Genomic DNA, 22342 nt, shown 5'->3' with positions numbered 1-22342 from the left:
CTCCCTCACTGTCGAGGTGGGAGTCGAATAAAGAAGTTTTGAGATCAGTGTTATATGTCTGGCGCGCGATGATCCTGAAACTTGGAGGAAAGCGCTCAAAATTGGAAACACTGGAATGGTGAGCAAACGTGCAACAATGCTGGCCAGGGCTCTACTGCCTTGTGTACATGAACTGATGTGAGAACATGTGTTGAATTGTAGTTCCACAGCATGAAACACCTTTCTTCCATTATCCAAGTATCCACTTGGCCTTTAAGATTTGAATGAGATCAAGACAAAGCCAAAATATACTAGCATCATTAAGTTAACATAATGAGCTTTTATTATCAAGATTTATATCTAAAATAAACAGTTTGAACGTGAGAAAAACAGTTTGCACTTAAGTAGATATGATAAAACTCATCCGTGACACCAGCATAACAGTCCAAATTTAAATAAACACAAGGTGTGAATTTGGAAAGCGGTGCCAAATGAAAGCGCGGCATAATAAAGTCACTGTTTGGAATTTTCCTCTGGGCCTTGCTTTGCCGAAGGAGGCAAAAACACTGGCTCTTAAAATGTTTGTGTACGCTGCGTTCGCACATATTTCCTCCATGACAGTGCTGTGTTGTCTTTGTCGTCAGCTCGGAGAAGGTGTGAAGACTAAACTGCAAACACACACAGTTAATTGGCCGCCATCTGTTGCTTGGATCCTTGGATAACCCTGTGAGAGCCTTTTAGGGCACATTTAGCACATTTGAAATGTTCATGGTAGGGAATACATATATTTCTCTGATGATGTCTTTGGATAGATTTTTGAGTGAACAGGTAAAGGAGTTTTTATGTAAAAATGACATCCTATGTAAACATCAGTCAGGCTTCAGAAAGCAACATAGCACCATCACTGCCACAATGAAAGTGGTGAATGATATTGCTATTATCTTAGACAAAAAGCAGCTCTGTTTATTGATCTTTCCAAAGCGTTCGATACCGTCGATCATCATATCCTGAAGCAGAGGCTGGCCAGTATTGACATATCCAGCCATGCAGTAGGGTGGTTTGTGAACTACCTCTCTGAAAGGTCCCAATGTATTCATTTTGATGGGCTCACTTCTGAGTGGTTAAACATTACAAATGGGGTTCCCCAAGGTTCTGTTTTAGGTCCACTTTTATTCTCCATCTACATCAACAGCTTAGGTCAACATGTGGATGGAGTAACTTTACATTTTTATGCGGATGATACCGTGATGTATTGTGCAGGTCCCTCCATTAAGGAGGCTGCTGGTAAATTGCAGGCTGTTTTTCATATTATCCAGACGCAGCTCGCGGAGCTTAAGCTTATTTTAAATGTTGATAAAAACCAAGGTAATGGTATTTTCAAAAGCCAAAAAGACACCGGAGACCACTTTGGATATTGTTACTACGCAAGGACAAGTACTCAAAGTGGTTGCCTGTTATGAATACCTTGGTTACTGGCTTGATGATTGCCTCTCTTTTAAACTTCAGATCAATGCTTTGAAAGCTGAGGGGGAAGCTAGGTTTCTTTTTCAGAAACAAGTCCTGTTTCTCACTTGAGGCCAGGAAAAGGCTGTGACCTTTTGACCTGCGCTGGACTATGGTGATCTGATCTATGTGAATGCACCTGCCCTTTACCTGATTAAGTTAGATGCCGCCTATCACAGTGCGCTGAGATTTGTTACTAACTGTAAAGTATTAACTCATCACTGTACCCTGTATGCCAGGGCAGGTTTGCCTTCACTAACTGTACAGAGGCTCAGTCACTGGTACATGTTCATCTATAAAGCTTTGTTAGGTAAACTACCTTCTTATATCTTATAGCTCTCTGATCACACAACGAACTGAAAGTAGCTATTGCCTGAGATCTCATGCTGTGGTTTTATTAAATGTGCCAAGTGCTAGGACTGACTTAGGGACGAAAGCTTTTAGGTGCGCAGCTCCACTAACTTGGAACAGTCTGCAAAAAGAATGGAAACTGAGCAATTTGGTTCCACTGCCTGTTTTGAAAGCTCGGATAGATGCTATGCAATCTGATACTGTTGGAACCTGTAAATGTTGTTGGGTATGTACATCTTAAATCCCTGTAACTATGTTGTATGAGGTCCTTTTTAGTTTTTCTGTTGTTTTCTATTTTTATGTCTTCATGTGGAACCTACTTGCAGCAGGTCTCCCTTGAAAAAGAGATCGATGATCTCAATGAGATTCACCTGGTTAAATAAAGGTTTGAAATGAAAATGAAATAGATTTGTATTGTTCTACTCCTGAAGTCACAATATTATCCAACACTTATCATGTTGGTTCCTGTGCTTCATACGCAATAATAATACATCATGCTTTTCATCTGTTGAAGTACTCATAATAACATCCTGAATGAACGTGTATGACATGTGTAAAACTGCCCAGATTACTAAACCGATGCTTTGTCCTCTTACTAATCCCATCCAGTCAGTATTGGGCGTTTTTGTCAAAGCAGATTGAACAAACTCCAATCATTTTTCATTTTGTGAGCAGGGATCGCTGCCAGGAGGTGATGTTATGATTAACAGGTGCTAAGATTTAATACAAGGGACTTGGCTGCTTGGCTTGGTTTCGGCATTAAAGGCAACACATTGAAAAGAATCATTCAAGCACAAGCACGATTTTACACGGAGGAAGGATTAATGAATGTTTTTTTTTTGGTTTAACGTTCTCTATGACTTTTAACTTCAGGTATGCATATGAAGGTACATACACTAGCTTTTCTAGAGGATCAAGGTTGTAGCACACACAGATCCAGAAACTTTATTTTGGTTACGGTTTGAGCTGAATGCTAACAAGCTTACAATGGCTTCTTATATACAGTTACGTGGCTAACGGGGTTTGTTCTATTGGGTTTTATTTTAAGTTTTTCTTCACTGTTTTCACTTCATGAAAATGCAAAATATTGGTCACCTGAACATGTCTTGTTCACTCCGGTGACAATTTCCCTTCTTACAGTATATACAGGCTTTGGTAAAGAACAGGGAATTTCATTGCACAGGTTCAAATCCTTGGACATTTAATCGTATTCTGATGACATCTGATAGCCTTAAAACAGAATCGAAGCAAAGGGTATTTGAAATGTGATTATTTTTGTGTTGACCCGATGATGGTACTTGTAGAGTGCATCACTTAATTTGTTAAAAACATCATCTGGGCTCCATTAATATTTGTACAAAAATGATAGTGGCAATCCATTTCATACTTATAGATATAAGATATAGAGATATTTAAGTATGGACCAAAGCGGTGGACCACTGCCATCCCTTGAGCCACACTCAAAATTAGCAGTATTAATAAAAACAGCTTTCTTATTCATTCATAAGTTCTCTTTCCTTCTTTCCCTTTCGTCCCTGAGGCCCTTCCATTACCTTGTACTCTCATTAAGCAGTGAGGACAATGTCCGAAGCCAACAGCAAAGCTGTTACTGGAAACACTTGGCAGTTTCGGGCTTGTCTAGCCGGGACCACCAAGGTTTCTCCGAAAAGCTACCAGGTCAAAAGGCTCTTTCATTCAAAGAGCTTTTAGGCAATGAACTCACCAAGCGCGCCCGCCAGCCAGTCAGCAACTCATACCCCCTCATAACGTCTGTCTTTAATGCCAATCAAGTCATTTCATCGCACATCTGAACACTTTAGAAAACCATTAAGCTTATTATTTTGGGGCTTTATGATTTTGGATCTTTTCTGTGACGGTTGGGACTTATAATCTAAGCCAGCACCACACCCCTGCCCCACATAACTTTCCCCAATGTACCCACACTTAGTCAATATAACTTTGAGCACTCTTCCCACTCTTGCTGTCTCTGGCTTTTTTGTGATGACTTCACTTCTCATGTGAGCTGGAAGTACTGTAAAGCAGAGGGAGGGCTGTTAAAGTCAAGAGGGTTAAAGGTGAGGAAGCAGGTGTGCCACAAAAAGAATACACCTCTTTACTCTTTCCTCCAGCACACACACATTCAAACAGGAGTGTGTGTGGACATTAACACACAGAACATGTGCATTGCATGTACACACCCACCGCTGCACAGGCACAAATTACAGAGTGAATTCCTGCAGCCTGACATCACGCTGCTGTCAATGTGATTGAGGGGGAGAGAAAGGCAGATCAAAAGAGGGCAGAGAAAGGGAAGAGAGGGGAGGGGAAGATGGAGGAGCTGCAGTGTATCCTTTGGAGGGTTTATATGCAGCTTACTGTACACAAAGTGTGCACTAAATCACCACTTACAATCATTTCTGAAGGAACTAAATGCTTTCAGGTGGCTCGAGTAGATTATGTAACGTTTGTCAAACTTTTTCCCATTTGGATGGACTCAGACATGCACAGTGTAGCTCTCCAACAACACATATGGCCACAGGTTATCTAGCACATTAGTCTGACTGTCGTTGTACTTAAAGTTAAAGAATAGGAAGCAATTTGGGACATAGCGTTATTTTCTGCTGGCTGTAGTTTGGAGTCACGATGGATTCCGGATTCAAAAGGGCATTCTGGATCCAGTGCATAACAATCATTTCAGGAAGTACTCCAGTCTGCTATGGCAAATTGTGGCGTGAAAGCGTGAAGTGTGGATGAGATTATGGAGTTTTTCATATTCGTAAAAGTTATAGACAAACCTGTCAACATGCAACATGAATTTATGATAAACTTTGGACACATGCATTTTACTAAAAGGGTTTTATATTTCTCAGTGACTATACACATATTTCTGAGAAAATTGCCAACCACAAACATAAATTGTACACAAAATAAGATGTAAAACTGATATCTACAAATCACAGAATATAGACACAACTTTGACTTGTTGTGTACCTAGGCTCTTTAAAAGGAAATAAATAGTTGTGAATTATTTTATACCTACCACAGCAACCGCTATTTTTTATATCATGTGAATTATTTTACACCTACCACAGCATTGTGTCTGTGTCAATAACCCACACTATCTGTTTGTGGCCCATGATACATTGATCATGTGGAGGAGAAGCTAATCAGGTCTTAAAGGCTTGCTTTCATCCCAGCACGTCTCCACTCAAAGCAGCACTGTTCACTCACGCATCAATATCAGCGCTAAATCACTGCGGCACGGTCTGCTTGCATGTAAAATCCACATTCTTCACACGGTTAAACGTCTTGGTGTGGTGTGATGAATGTAGGGTCACAGCCATGTGCTCGACTGTATAATCAAATATCAACAAATATCATATTTGTTCTGTAGTAAAGCTTACAGATCCATGCTCATATAACTAAAGTGTTAAATATCTGTAATGTGCTTCGCAGTGAATGTAGTAGTCATGCTTGCATTATTCACAAAATCAATAATGAATCCATTCTTCTATTACACATTCCACATTTCAACCATTCACATCAGTATTCACAGTCATGTTTATGTCTTTGTGTGTAAGCCCGCACACAGAAAGAGCCAAAGAGAAATAGACGTGTCAGTGGTGATTAAACTACACACTTACAGAGCCAGAGGAGGTCAGAAAGCCAACATCAGCGCTTTTTGTAAAGTGAAAATAATCTTAAAGCTTGATAAGAATACAAATTAATATAATACATATTGTTTTGTATGGTACAGGAGTTAACCGTTTTTAGCTGTTAATAAAGTAAGCTTCAAAAGCCCTTGAAAATGACTTAATGATATACAGGAAAATGTACTGTGTTAATCAATACCATTAAGTGGTAATAAATATGTTTGAGGCAGATACCTTTGGGGTGAAAGACTAGGTGTTCCATTGTAAAATATGAATATACAGTCGAAAATAATGTTTCTACTTGAATTGCAACTCTTCAAATGTTGTTAAAAAGTGTTAAATCATGGTTTAATGCTAACATTCCCCAAGTTATAGCTGTCAGAGTAGCATGCCGTGCCGGAGAGGTTTCCATCAAGTAGCCGAAAAACATTTTTTTTATTGAAATGTTTACAAACAGCGCAGGGGTTGCCGTGGTAACAGGTAGCGATCAGCCTTCAGGCCTCGAGGTTGGATGAAGAGCCATAAAACCGTCGGGGATGTTTCCTGAGAGCATTAGTGGGAGGACTGTAAAGCAACAAAAGAAGTAGTTTGGGAATTCTTCGGCAGTGAAGTGGTCCACGGCTCAGGGACCCCCCCCCCCCCCCCCCCCCCCCCTCCTGCTCAGATGTAGCAAAGCTGTTACTCAGCTGCATGCAAAGCCCCCCTACACATTAAGTGGTTCAAGAAGTGGCAAAATCAAATCAATTTACAAACAAAAACAACCAATATTTTTTGCTATTTTTGCCAAAAAAGGTGACATGACTGCTGATTTACTGGTTTGGTTCCCATTTAAATGTTAACTTATTATGCTTATTAATAGGTTTTTACTATATATATAATACTTTATACTATATTTGCATTTCTACTATAACTTGTTTACACACTTTATTGTTCAAAAAACACTTTATTTTCCTCCTACTTTCTTTCAGAATATATCTCTGCTCTGTTTTAGAGCCTGTCTTTTTAAGCCCTCCTGCGGAAAAGGCAGTCTGCTCTGATTAGCCTTAGCTAGAACAATTGCAAAGGTCGTTATCAAGTCTTTGTGAAGATTCTCAGATAGTTGTTTTTGTTATAAATTCATATTTCTGACCATATTGTTGCCTGGTGCATCATATTTGGCACACTAGAAAGTGTGTCTCAAGGACATAGATCATATTTGTTTACATTGTTCCACTGTGCATTTGAAATCTGACCAAAAGATATCACAGGTACAAAAACACACAGAAACACGCTGTTGTCCACCAGAGGGAGCCCTTTTTTCCATTAAAGCTTGAACCTTCACGTCAGTAAAGGTTCATCTCAAACTTCAAGTGAAGTTACAATAAGCTTAAATGTACATGTGCTGGAAGACAAATCACTCCTCTGTTATCTCCTCTGTTGTTAACCTTTTCTTGTTTTGCGTGTGTTTTGGCTATTTTTTCAGGACCTAAATCGTGTCTCAACTATTCAAGCAAAACTAAACTCAAATGTTAAAATATACTGCTATTCTTTGTTTTAAGTTATAGTTAGCTCGAATGTTTTTGTCTTGGTCAGATGAACCAGTCGTTATTAGATGTGATCTCATACTGTCAGACTATGTTCTAACATTAAACAGACAGAACCCGGGAAAATGAAAGTTGGCAGATGAATTGATTGAAGTTGGAGCCTTAATTCCTTATGGTACATATTGCAGAGCCCTCTTACAAATATGTAATCGTCAGCTATGTAAATTAAACTGTCTTGGCTTGAGATAATTTAAACATTTTATGAAATGTCACTGTGAAACAAAAACGAGTACATTTTTAAATCTCAGATAAACGTCGAGGGGGGAAAATAAACAGCGGGATCTGTTTGTTATCTCTCATCACGTTCAAGTTTCATGACATAAAGCTGGTGACAGTCAGGAGAGTGGAATAAAGGAGGAGAGACACAGCATTGATGCTTCCTCTGCCAGGTTTACATTTGAAGGAGTTCTCAGTCTGAGAGGAGAGCCAAGTCTGTTGAAACGTTGCCAAGCATACATGCTGTTAATCTCACTTGCTGTACAGAATGTACACACTCACACACACACATTCTGTTTGTCTAGTTTTGTCCAACAGTTTTGCCAATGAGAATGTTTTTCTCGTGATCTCACGGCTGGCTCCAAGCGCTGTGTTGGACTGTGTGTAACATCTGTAATTGTGTAGGCCTCCCTTCACTGTATATTAGTGATCTACCTCGTGCCAAGGTCTTCACATTTAACAAGGTCAAGCTGGTGAAAACAAAAACACACAGCAGTACAGAAGTTCAGCGACCTCTCAACCATAACCGGGACCAAATGACTTTTTAATGGGGCCAGTAATTCAGTTTGGATTCAAACATCAGCAAAACATGACGCACGCAGAGTGAGCCTCGTTCTCACGCTGTTGCTCTCTGACTCTATGTTTAACCCTGATGGGCTCCCATGTCGGCCTCAGAACACTTTCTAAACACGCCCAATATATTTAATATCCTGTATCGGCTTCCATGCATTGGCAGTTGCTCCTTTCGTGTCATCAGACTGTAACCGTGTCTTCTCTAGAGCAGGTGATTACGAGAAAGAGAAGCTTTGAGGACTGATGGGGTGGGAGTTGGCCAGGAAATGCTGCGGGATAGTAATATCATACACATAACAGTAGTAATAGCAGATATGGCATGACCTATAACTGAACCACAGTGGGCAACTAGCTGGTGAACATATTGAGCATTAGCTGATAAAGCTGAACCGCCCCATGTGGGAACAAACACTCGGGAACCACTACCAACTTCATGTTTGAATGCACTGAACTAAAAAATACAGCGCATCTTTTTGATAGCATTCATTGCAGATATTCCCTTTTTATATTAAAACACTCATGTGCATTCAATTCGCATAAAATGCCACCAGAGCTGCGAAAAGTGTTCCCACTCAAAATGAAATGGACAAGAATGTATTAGGTGACATTTTAAAAAGATTCCAGATCTTCTCCATGCTTTAAAACTTGATCCCTTCCGACCCCCTCTGAAGTGTCCTGTGTGACAGAGCAGCTCCAGACAGATCCGATGGTCTGGAGGTGTGAATATCTGGAATGATCTGCCACCACATGGGAGACCAGGGAGAAAGACAAATGGCCTCCGGTACAAGCCCTAACATCCTCACACTGTGATCCCCTGCATCCCACGCAAATACACACCCAGAGAAAAAATCACAGTCAGATCCAAAAAATGTTGATTACAAAGCGTGACACACATGGCTGCTTCCATATATGGCATTTTTCTTCACTAGTCACATGTTTAAATTCCTGTCCTTTATTCAGCCCACGACAGTATTTATGTTATCTTCCCGAGTGCGTTTTAAATTCAGCTCCCAATTTTAACATTGCCTTATTTTGAATTATTGTTCAGAGAATATACAGACTCTGTTCAGCCAGCAGAGGGCAGCACTTTTTTAGTTTTCGAAATGGCCTTTTGGAGATTGTGTACTTGGTGATGCAGCCATGGCATATTTATTTAGTTATCATATTAACATTTTGAGGCTAGTTCTGATTCCACTTCACCAAACTAGTTAGAGGAAGCACAGTGCAGAGGCCTGAAAGTGTAAAACACAACCACATCTAATTCAATCAGATTTAACTGGGGAACAGTTTAGCCGAACAAAGGATGAAGTTGAAGAAGATAAGTAAAAAGTGTGTTTTGTAGTTGGGCATTTTTGTATGTATTTTCCCATTTAGCAGAGTTCTTAGAGGGGCAAGTCTTCCAAAAGGTGTGGTGTTTGTTGCTCCTGCAATCTGCTATGGTTTAGTTTACTCTACGTTAAATGGATCATTGTATTAGCAGCCTGCAGACAGCTTGTGTCATCAAATGCCTAAGATGCTTTCGGTCTGATTCTGCCACTATATTGTTTGTTTATTTTGAGAGAGATCAATTGATTTAGACAAAGATAATTGACCAGGAAACAGCTAGTGTACAGGAATAATGACCCAGTCACTGGTTGGGATAAAAAGAAACTGTTTTAACGTTGAGAGGACTCTCACATATTAGAGTGAGGTAGTCAGCAGGCTGTCACAGTAACTGCATCTGCACTATGTGATCTTAGAAGTCACGTAAACGTACTAACTGTTTCACCACCACGTATGGAAAAAAATTGATCTACTAGTTCAGCTTCCCTCTGGCCTTTTACTAACCGACTGTCACGAAAAGCTATATGTTACTTATACTCAGAGATGGCAAAAGTACACACTCCCTTTACTCCAGTAGAAGTACAGATACTTGTGTTTAAAAATACTCTGGTAAAAGTAGAAGTACTGACTAAACTTATTAACTCAAGTAAAAGTAACGAGGCTTTGAAATGTACTTAAGTAAAAAGTACCCATAACTAGCAGCTGTTTTAAAGAGTACCTGACCTCCCTTTATATTAATAGAACAATAATGTCATTGTTAGCTAATGAATGTTTCCATGCTGAACAACGGCAACATGACAACGTTTTCATTGGTCCCTCTTCTTTAGAGAAGACCAGGAAATGATGGATACACGGATCGTGTTCAAATCAATAGGCACGCAATGACTCTAAAGAATAATGATCACGCCACCAAACACATATTAAATCTAAAGCCTGTTTTGAAAATGTAAGAAGTAGAAAGTAAAAAGTCGTCAGAAAAATAAGTAGTTGAGTACTGATACCAGAAAAATGTAATTAAGTACAGTAATGAAGTATTTTTACTCCACTACTTCTCACCTCTGCTTATACTGTACTTACTGTATGTACTCTGCAGGGGGGGGAAACAAATGTTTCAAGAATAAACTCAACATTTGTGTATTATGGCCAGGCACAAGCTAAATGAATCAGAGCAGAAAGATGTATTTCAAAAGATGAAATGTTGAAAATAAAGTTGCAATACAATTTCTAGAATAAAGTAGAAAGTCTAAATGTTGAGAATAAAGTACAAATTAAGCCTAATAATAAAATGTCCCTTTTTCTTCTCAAAAAGTGAGACCTAAAATAAAATCCTCTTCATGTTTTCCTCTCATACTCTATACTTCAGATACAGAAATAAGCAATGTGAATGCATCAGCATGCATGCACACATTCACCGGTGCATTCCCGCTCTACCCATCCATCTGCGGAGTGACAGAGGATTGACAGTCGAATATTACAGGGTCTCAGCATCCATCAGGTCTACATGCTGTCACTCATACTGCCTCTCACTCACAGATGAACCTGGAAGTCTCAGTCATTTTTCGTGTAGTATTGTATTATATCAAAGTTACAGTTTTTGCATCACTTTTGAATTTTGGCTTTGATAACTAGAATCCATTTAACAATTCATTTTTCAAATAGAAAATGATGAAACCGTACATGCATATAAAGTAAAAATGTCCACCCTTAATAACCACTTTAGCTAGAGATGACGATAACAGTCTGAAATATCTCAACACATTTAGGATGGATTGCCACGACATATTTAACAGATCTTCAGGATTCCCAGAGGATGAAGCCGACTTACTTTGTTGACCCTCTGGTGTTTTTTCTTTAGAGCCATCAGCAGGCTGAAATTACGGTCCCATTTAGAGTGAAATGGACGATAAAAAGCAGGGTACACTTGAGGGTGTGGCTACTTTGGGATTGACATGTCTCCACCACGATGCTGTCCGGTTTGGGCGTTGTCAGGGTTTCTTTTCGTACAACTTTAACCAAAATGACAAACAAGAGGCTTCCAAACTGTAGTCCACTAATCATTGGGTGACTCCACCTTGTATACATCCACTGAAATCATGTCTCAACAGCTATTGAAACGACATGATTTACATATATATATATATATATACACACAAGTCATGAGCATATGTCATGAACGTGCTCATTATATGTATACTGTATATATATATATATACACACTCATATATATGATGTTTTTAGATTGGCAGTTAGTAGAGTGTAAGCAGATGCACTTACTTTCCTCCTCTATGTTTATATGTCTGGACTTGAGTTCAGTTAATGATCACCATGGCTTTAGGACTCTGACTTTCAGGACATCAAATATCACGGCTAATATATCATGATATAGGGCGGTGGTGGCGAAGTCGATAGGGACTTGGCTTGGCAACTGGAAGGTCAACAGTTCAAGTCCCAGCAAGACCAAGTGCTACCGAGGTGTCCCTGAGCAAGGCACCGTTCCCTACACTGCTCCCCGGGCGCCGTACATAATGGCAGCCCACTGCTCCTAACACTAGGATGGGTCAAATGCAGAGAAACAATTTCCCCACAGGGATTAATAAAGTATATCAAAATAAAAAATATATATATTCCTTATTTTCTCCCCAACTAATTACCGTGGCATCACCGCCTATTTGCTTGTAATCTAATCTGTCCAGCGGCCGACAAACCCCGGGCTAAAATTAGGGGTCATCCAATCCCCTGGCCAGTAGAAGCGAGGCGGAGACATTGCCTGGTGGTATTGGACCACGTCCCACTGAGGGTCTGTACTGTCTGCTGCTCATTTGTCCTTCAATGTTTGATTAGTCATTTGTCGAAGCTGAAATGTGACTTTATCGACTTTATTATATTGTGCTATTTAGTGCCAAGATAATGAAAAAACAGCAAATCAATGATGGGGACTGTATCGACTTTACTAACAGGCAGAGGTGATGTGTTTATAATAAGCAATTACTGTGCGTCCCTGCTATGGGATCGCATTATCTGGCAGTGTATGAATCTCTCACGGTGAGGTGATTACCTGAGTCGGTCAGTGATTTTAAGTCCATTCAAATCTTAGACGTCGATGTCATGTGACACGTTGCTCTTATATTTATTTTAAGTAAAGCCTAATTGGCATTCAGTAAGAAACATTTTAGTTATGTGAGTTAGTGGTCGACAGTTGCCTCTATCAGTTAGTTTGTTTGTGTTATTGTCTGACTTTTGTTAACACAAACTAACTAATCTATCAAGACAGTGGGAGTCCAGCAGCGTATCATGCATCGTGCATCGCTTCATACCAAATCGCAAATCCAGGATTATATTGCAGTTCTCTAGCTTTGTTAATACTCAGCTGCTATGCTGCCTCCAAGCAGGAAAACAACATCTCTCAGAGTGATGTTTTTCTTGAAGTAAAGTCATTGTATTTCAGTCACCATTCGACTGTTCTTCAGTCGAGTATCAGTGCATTGTTACAGTATGAGTCATCATTGCAGAGTATGGTCACATTTTTGTATAGAACAAGGGCTCTGCAAACTCTCGACGCAGGTAGAATGATGAAAACAGCTTAGGGAGGATTCAAGGTTATATGAATTAAAAAGCACTATACTCTCAGGATGTATCCTTCACAACTTGGACACCACACTCTGAAGCACTATTGTGGCTCTGGCCCCCTGCACTGCATATGAGTCATCTTGGCAGGTGGGTTTAATGCACCCACCTCCATCCTCACCGACACCATGGGCTGTGAAGGGCCTCATCCCAGCAGCACTCAAACTCAACCCCAGTCTGAGCAAATCACGCCCATTTAGGACAATTCAAAGGTCTTTTCGGGGTAAAGCGAGTGAACTAGGTGTCACAGGGTGACATTTCTCCCCACTGTAACATTCCCTTCCTTCCCTCCTGTTCTTGTTGCCCTTAGCATGTCTCCTAAATAAGAGGGAGCAGGGGAAATGTTAGTGGGTCATCAGAAAATAGCCTGATAATTGACCCTCTCATTTAGCAAACGCAAAATTTACATCGCAATGCTAAGCTCCCTCATCTCAGCTGGGTCCGCTTCTATAGCAACAGTAAACACATAGAGGGGCAACAATGGGTGCTAATGCTCAAAGAGTGTTCGCAGCGAGGTCCCTTGTTTTATTTTTTTCTCCGGTGCATATTTAGAGCCAGGCTGCCACCTGTGTCGCTATATCCAATCATGTTACATATGCCAAGAATTTCACAACCAACGCCAAGTCCCTGGTGGAAATTCAATGCAGAAATAGCAGCGAGATGTGAGCTGGTTCACATTGAGGCCTGCATGATACACAGCTCTGTAGGTAGGGAGTTGTTTTACATAATGTATGGCTACAAAGCTAGCTACGCTAAGATGCACTCATGCAGAACAAGTCACTTTTTCTTAGGTGCAGGTTTTGCGACGTTTTAGTGTGTTCAGTAGTCGCTTACATCATCCAGTGTGCCAAGCAGATGAGTATAAGTTTGACATTTTTTAAATATTCACTTTCTTGAAGAGAATATAATGCCAGAGCTAGCAGCCGGTTAGCCTAGCCTAGTATACATACTAGAAACAGCTAGCATGGCTCTATCCAAAGGAGCCTAATCCACCTACTAGCACCTCTTAAGCTCACTGATTATATGTTGTATCTCATTGGTGACATCCATAAATAAAAACGATCTGTAGATACCCTGCCGGTTGCCTATCATGAGGTCATAGTTACAATCTCGGGATGTTACAGATCCAGCCAAGAATAATCTGACAGATAAAACCAAGTGTTAATAAGTGAGCTTTAGAGATGCCGGTGAGCAGATTGTGTTACCTTTCAACAGAGCCATGGTAGCCCCCTACTTGACATGGTGGACAAATAGTGGAATATCGACTTTGGGGCCATCACGTAATGCCATCGAGCCCAAACATACTTTTTTACCATTGACTTTCACCAGGACACCTACACTCCACTTCACCAACTTCCCAGTACTGCACTTGAATAGCCTTTTTTTTAAATCATAAGGTCCTGAATTATTTCTTTCCACTTGGCCCTGACCATTTCTGCTGCATCATGGAAAGCATTGGCCCCATCAACCAGCTGACGTTTGAGTGGGCCCTTGTTGTATATTTAACATAGACACTAAATAAAGTAAAGGTGGTGACGCACTGGCAAATCCAAACAATGTGGATGACGTAAATTGATAGCATTCAGGAAATGAAAAGACATACCTTGACTGTTAGCACATTCAGAAACATTGTAGTCAATCTTACTTATTCTTCCATCTGCATTTCATTTGTGTTGGACTGAATTCACCAGCCCTCTACCTGTTTTGTTTGTTCACAGCATATTTTTGGTGGCGATTGATTTAGAATTTGTATGTAACCAGAAATTGTTGGAGCTGTCTTTTATGAGCCGGTTGATGTATTTTACTCGGCAGGAGTCAACTTTAAAGCACATTCAATGTGTTTGTTGTTATTGCAGCTATTCTTCTTTTGTATTCCAGCCATCCATCCCTAATGCTCCATGGGGTACTGACTGGCATTACTCACTTTTTCCCTTCTATACATTACATGTTAGACACTTTTATCCAAAGCGACTTACATGCTCAATACTGTGGGCACTCCCCACAGGAGCAATTTGGGGTGAAGTATCTCAGGGACACAACAACATGCTTACTGCAGTGGGGTTTGAACCTGTGACCCCCTGATCCGAACACCAACGCGCTAGTCCACTGCGCCACATGCCTCCCTGTAAATAGTGAGCGGTGTCTGCTGCAGCAAACGGCTATAAGATATGTGTGTGAATTATTCATGCGCCTGGAGTTAAGCTGTGTTTACAGTGATGCACATGGGGAAGACACTTTGCTCAAGTAAAGTGTCAGCAATAAAATGCAACATAAAGAAGATGGAATTCTGTCCACATCTTGACTGAAGCATTTGAGCTGACGTGACGTGAAGACGCCACATATATATTCAAGAAATTGTATGCGGTTATATATATATATTTTTTTAAATGCAATGTCATTAAAACTGTTTGTCTGATTTCTTATGAAAAATGATGCTGAATTTTTGTATGCAAATTATTTCAAATTTCGAGTCAGCAGCATCTCCTTGCATGCTTTGAAAACCAAATTGTCTACAATTCAATTTCAAGTTGTCATTTTGTGAACAATAGTTATCCAGGAACAGCCGTCTCGTGGGTAAAACCATTCAAAACATTCAAAAACACCACTCTTGTTTAGCAACGTTTTGCAGTTGTTACTTTTTGACAGTATAAAGTCTCACCTTTCTTGAATAGCCATCTATTCCTCCAAAGATATTTCCCCCCCGAACCTTATTTATAAACAAAAAGTGTATTTCCTGCTTCACGAAAAACAGACATAGATGGATCATGTGGAAGAGGCAGGACATATCTCTTTCTATGGGAACAGACAGACTAATTGGCTAAATGAGAGTCTTCCTGCTGCTACCAGAGCTTCTTCCTAATACAGACTTTTCCCTTTATATAGTCATATGCCTCTCATACTCGTATGCTTGTCTTCACTTGCTCTCATGGGAGCACGTTCTGCGAAAGCACCCTCCAGCTGATCTTTCAAAGCCCACCCCGCTGTACAAACGGATTTCCACAGACTTATTTTGACTTCACTTGACAGCAGTAGGCTGCGGATCAAGCTGTGAGACATAAAAGAGACTAATGTGGGACAACATTGCCCCACTCTCCTGGTATATATAGTGCTGTTTTCCCAGAGCTGCGAGCGCATGGTATTCTGTGAGAGAAACAGGATCCTAGTACTGAAACAAGTCAGTGGTCCCTCAGCCAAACGCCATGTTGCCCTCAGTCAACATGCTGGACTGATCGACCCCACAACGCATCATTGCTCAATGACTTCTTGGCAAAAACATCACAATGAAGACACAACTTTTGCTTGTTTTGAAGCAGAATGCGCATCATGAGACATTTCTATTCTTTCATAAATTGTACTGTACATATACATTTGCTTTAACTCTTCAAAACCATTCACTCAACACATCAATGCTCTCATCACAATGTCAACAAAAGAGGTCTGTATATGCGCGAACACTACTAGTTTCAGTGTAAGTGTTTATTTAAAACATTTTGATTTAATTTTCAACATTTAGACTTTATTCTTGAAATGCAAAAGAGAAAATCTTATACATTGGCAACTTTTTTTTAATTTAACAACCAAAACTTAGGACCCAGTTATGCTGACATCAGCCTCCATTTGCCTATAAGAACTACAAACTCACCATTTAAGAAGATACAATAGACAGTAGAAGATTGTAAATGCATTTGTAATTCAAAGTAATTTCTATAATGTACCAATGATAGATAATTGAAAGTCTCTCTTTTATGTTGGACCAAAACTAAGCAGGCATATGTCCTTTAAAGTCTTCCTCTATATTTTTCTGTCCTTCTACAGCTGAATAGAAATGTAGACATTTAAAAATATATATATAAATGTATTAATCTGTCATGGGTTACCTCAACCACTGATCACACTAGCCCAGGGAAAGACCAATCGGGAATTCTGATTACCCTGATTCAAGTTTCACTTTACCCTGATCCAAATATGTAACATGACACTTTATTTATTCCTGTGGACTTTTCCCTTGGCACCCCGGCACGGAGCTTTAATGTGTGCTCAAGGACACTTCAGCAGGCCTTTGGTTATTACGAGCAGCCACCGCAGAATGACAGTTACGACCCATGAACTTCTCACCAAGCGTCCCCTGATATCATGTGACGTTTATCTGTTGTGAAGCATGTCTCTGGCTGATATGATTTCAATGTGAGAACAAGGAACTGTGAGAAGGTTCTGTTCATCCAAATTCAAAGCATTACCTATGTGCAACGTTCCCCTCTAAATTCAGTTCTTTGTAGTCCTTTTCAATGATTTACTTACAAGTAATACACAAAAACACACACACACACACACACACACCGCTGAGCTCTCCCCATTGATGAATCAAACACATTTAATAAAGCCTCACAGCCAGACCTTCTAATCCAATCTACAGCTGGTGATGCTCAAGGTGCCACGAGGTTTATTAAACCGTGTCTCGTCTAATGATCCCTGCCCCACTACCCTCAAACTGTCAATCACTCTGAAAGAAACGAAAAGGACTTTGCAGCAAGGTGTTCTGTTGCAGATAATCTAAAGATATTTCATATAATGCATTGTTTTTATGCTATGCAATGTCTAACATCGCATGCTATTCGTCAGATTTGCTCAACCAAAAATAATTGTGTGACAATAATAATTGGAGATGTTGTGCATTCCCGCCATGTTTACCCACTATTGTTATGGCCATATAGACCAGTGGTGCCCAAGACTCAATCTAAAAGGGGTTCAATGAGCTAAAATAAAACATATACAGTATTGTGTCTTATTGTATTGTTAAGATACAAAATGGCAATCAGATACCAATTTCCCTTAAAGCAACTTATATTATTTATTTATTTGAATTATTATTGAAATGTATTGACCTGCTTAAACATCTAGTAAGCCAAATCCACCCTCATGGTCCAACTTTGGGCAGCCCTGATGAATGCATACAAAGTACTTCAACTCATATGACCCTAGGCCATTCCCCTTAAACTTGCTGATCAATCCGTTGGTCAGCTGCCTTGTTGTTGGTTTACGGCAGATTAGCCTCACCAGAAGGCTGCGCCCCCCCGCCCCGCTATCGTACGTACTTAAACAAATTAACCTGTCACTTGTAGTCGCATGCCAAACCCCAAGCCTTTTAAAGCTGCATCTGGAGCGTGCTGGGGGACCTTCTGTCAGCCCAAATATTTACTCACAAGAGGGAGGTTTGTGGGAGGAATGCTAAAACACCTGTTGGTTCCTTTAATGTTTATTGTCGTCTAGTAAATGTCAGTAGAAAAGGTAGCAAATGGCAGCTCTATGTCCCTATTAATGCCACTGTAAGCTCCATTTATTCATAACCTGTGAGTAGCTGCAAACCTTGCTGCATGCCGATGATAGGTGGGAGCTGTGCTAATCCTTTTTCTTGGTAACATCTCTTTTTTACTTTGCTGACTACTACATACCAACACATCATTAATGTCAGCGCAGCACTTCCTGTCGGAGCGTGTAATTATATCTTTGGAAAAATGGAAATGAATACTGTCTGAGTTTTACAATTAAAGTCAAGTAAAAATGCTTCATTGGCCTGACATTTTACTGTTACACCCCCGTTAGCATGTTGCCAAACTGAGGCCTGGTAACTTGACCTCCTCCCTCCCTGCCTGTAGGAACTGTATGACACTGCTGCTCATGGACACGCTGCCCTTTGGAAATTCCCTGGCTGCAACCAATACTACCCGTCGTGCAACACCAGGTCCACTCAAGACAGTATCACTGCACAGGAGCGCATGAATTATCCCCTTAGCTTTGAAGTGGTGGGCAGTTTGACCACGGGGTCCGTTACTGCCACCAGGGCCGTATCATGTTTAACCCCGGTCAGCAGATTCTATTGAGAAGCGTAGGTGATTTACTGTAAGTCTGCAAAGTTTGACTTTGAGCTCAAATGCATGTTTTTCAAAAACAATACACAGCGTCATGTGAGACCAAATGACCGTGTTGATTAGGTCTTCTGTCTCCCTGACAAATAAATGAAACCCAATTAAAGCAAATTCACTCCAGTTAGATTAGGATCAGCAGACATTCCCTGTGACCCCCAGAGCCTCCTATAGTCTTTGTTCTAGCATCTAATCTCTATATCTGTCTGATTAGCAGCAATCTTGCAGAAAAGCTGCCACAATGCAGATTACTTTCCGCTCATGTAGAGCCTATAGTCTATCAACTTAAATTAGACATTTCAATGCAGCAATTGTTGATAGTAGGCTGCAGAAAAACAGAATTGTATAAAATCCAGAAAAGTTTTAAAAAACATTAGTAATGAAAAGCATGTGTAATTTATAACCCCTGGCTTATAATATTTCCAAACATATAGCACATATAAATTAGCATTCAAGATAGATTTGTGGGTGACACTCATAGTGCTGACTAACCCTCAACACATAGAAAGGAACCTTTTTGCATTTGCATATTTCCCTCAAACTGAAAGAGATGAATATAGGCGTTTGTCAGGGCATACACACACACACACATCCTCTGTCACACACAACCTCTCGCTGCCCAGCTCCAGTCTTACCTCTCACAGCGACGCTTTAGCCCACTGTGCTGCTGTGCCTCTGCAGTGCCACTGGCCGTGCCTTCAGCCTGCCGGCTCAGATGAAGCGTTATCCTGAGTGAGAATGTTTGCTCTGCTCCCAAAACGCTTTCCTCTCCTGCGGCGCGTCCTCTGCTGGCCCTTTGGTACAATCCAGGTGGTCTGATGAGGTATGAGAGAAGAAGAGGAGGGAAAGGAGCGTGTCCTGACTGAATGATCGAGCTGCTTTGTGTGTGTGTGTATGTGTGTGAGGCTGGGGACCGTGACGACAGACTGTGTGTGTGTGTGTGTGTGTGTGTGTGTGTGTGTGTGTGTGTGTGTGTGTGTGTGTGTGTGTGTGTGTGTGTGTGTGTGTGTCTGTGTGTGTCTGTGTGTGTGTGTGTGTGTGTGTTTGTGTATGTGTGAGAAAGAGAGCGCAGGGAGACACGACCTGCCATGCAGATATCAGCCCTGCTTGCAGTTAAATTTAAACCACCCTCCCTTCTGACACCTTGAGCCACTGCTGCCCTCCCTCTCCAGCACACACACACACACACACACACACACACACACACACACACACACACACACACACACACACACACACACACACACACACACACACACACACACACACACACACACACACACACACACACACACACACAAACAGACACACACACACAAACACACACACACACACACACACACACACATACACATACACACACACACACACACACACACACACAAACAGACACACACACACACACACACACACACACACACACACACACACATACACATACACACACAAACACACACACACACACACACACACACACACACACACACACACACACACACACACACTTGGACGTCAGCACACACAGAGCTGTGACGGAACCATATGGCCCTTGACAGAAGACTGAGCCCCGAGGAGTCCGGTACTGTCCCTGAGAGGAAGAGAGAGGGAGTCGGGGGTGGGGTGGCAATATTTGGACAGGAATTTGGATATTTAGTATCGTCGTCAGTGAGGAAACATAATGAAAAATGGCACTAAAACGTTGTGATTTTACGTCAAATAATATATTATTTAAATCAGAAGATACTGAGTGAGTATTTATATATTTGTGAGAATGTATGAGATCTGGGAATAGACTTAGACGATTACACCCCATCGTGACGTCAAATTTCAAGAGGGTCGTGAAGTTGTGAGTAGAATAGGTAAACCCCCACTATCAAACCCCCCTATGAAATGGAGAGTAGACATGTGTGATGGTGGTACTGAGAAGAAAAGAATGCTGAAGATCTGGATGTGATGAGGACTTCTGGTGAGCCCAACATGGGCAGTGTGTAGTGATCAGAGAAGGTGAATAGGGTTAAGGAGGACGTGACGAATGACGATGAATGACAGCTGACAGGAGCAGAGTTTGACAGCAGCAACATGATTGGCTGATGGAGGCACAATATGGTTGATTTAACTAAAAGAGTAAACACCCATAAGAAGCGGGAAGATGCAGATAGTGAGAAAGAGCAGAGATTGAAAAACGTAATAAACCAGCTAACATGATTCATGTGATTTTCTAAGGGATGCATCAAGGTTATGTTCTTGGTCTTCATGGATTTTTCTTGATATAAAAAAGAGTACTATAACAATTTAGCGTGGGGTCATTGTCAACATCGCGATGGACAGTTTAAAACAAAACACAACCAGAGACACTGTCAAAATCGGGTGCCTCTACCACCCATAATGCATCTCAAAGTTTCCTCTGAGATGTGTTTTGCTATTAGCTGGTAATGTAGCCTTGAGCATCTAGCATGCAGCAGAGATGAGTTGCTACAGCTCATTTCTTCCACACTCCACTACCCCAGATTGTTTCATGTTTAATCTTGGGGTCTATGGCTCTGACTTAATGACTCAATTGACATCACTTGGGGCAATTTGGTAAATGTACTAATCAGGCACATACATCAACAACACTAGTCTCTGTAGTCCAAACCAAGAAGCTAAAGCTACAACTCCTATCTCCTCCTATATTCACATTTGGTCGACCCCGGTGTGAAAAGTTCCTATGTCCCTAACAACACGTTTTTTTTTGTTGCTTAAGAGCGGGGGGTGTGCGTGCGTGCGTGTGTGTATGTGTGTGTGTGTTCATTAAGCAAACACTCCTTTACACATTTTAAACTCAACAAATATAACATTTGATGCGTCATATATGACCAAATTCAGTTTGTTGTTATATATGACCAAGAAACATTTGGGATTTTTGCTAATTTTAAGTACAAAGACAATTTAACAGAAACCCCTTTTGAACAAGAGTTTGCAAAACTATAGATATACATGTCTATCTAAATATATCTGTGTGTATGCAACTAAACACTAGGAAGAGATAATAATAGGCTGAGAGCTGAGAGTATGCTGGGTTTTATCCTGACACCTTCACTCTTGGCACATATTTGTCTATCCTTGTTATTCTATCATGATTATAGCCTGTATATCTATTACAGCAAGTAGTTAACCATGTACACTAGGCTACAATGCAAGGTCAATGCTGGATGTGCACTTTCCTTTGATAATTAGAAGAGATTCCAGGAAAGATATAAGACAATTACTAGAGCTCCTAAAATGAACAATAAGCGTCTTTGAGCACCAGGAAAGGTGCTATAAAAAATAAATGTATTATTATTATTATTATTATTAATAATGGAGGAGCACTTTTCTGGTACAAGAAGTGCGGGGAAGAGTCCTAAGCTACTTACTTACTTTCAATGTGAAATCTTTTTGAATCACCACGTACATTTTTTTCAGAGAGGAGGAGACCTCTGTGGATAAGATAAGATGAGATAGTACTTTATTGATCCCCCGTTTGAAATCTCCTGGACAATGAACACTGACGTAATCCTACTGGGTGAAAACAAGAACTCCCATGATGCCACAGGACTTCCCTTCACTTCAAAACTCCATAGCTTTGATTTAGAGA

At 40.6% G+C, this 22342-nt stretch overlaps 1 protein-coding gene across 1 annotated transcript in view; it reads right to left on the bottom strand.

Moving 5' to 3' along the window:
- The window catches only part of filip1l (filamin A interacting protein 1-like), a 60044-nt gene extending 40226 nt beyond the window's left edge, over positions 1–19818 (bottom strand). The window contains exon 1 of the mRNA XM_079673112.1: positions 19362–19818. The gene's annotated coding sequence lies outside the window, so the exon portion shown is untranslated. The remainder of the gene's footprint in view (positions 1–19361) is intronic.
- Positions 19819–22342: the final 2524 nt, after the last annotated feature.

This window comes from Notothenia rossii (genome assembly GCF_949606895.1).
Source record: "Notothenia rossii genome assembly, chromosome: 3".
In the NCBI taxonomy this organism is placed as follows: Eukaryota; Metazoa; Chordata; class Actinopteri; order Perciformes; family Nototheniidae; genus Notothenia; species Notothenia rossii.
The sequence above is the reverse complement of the archived record's forward strand: the minus strand, read 5'-3'. Positions and strand labels throughout refer to the sequence as shown.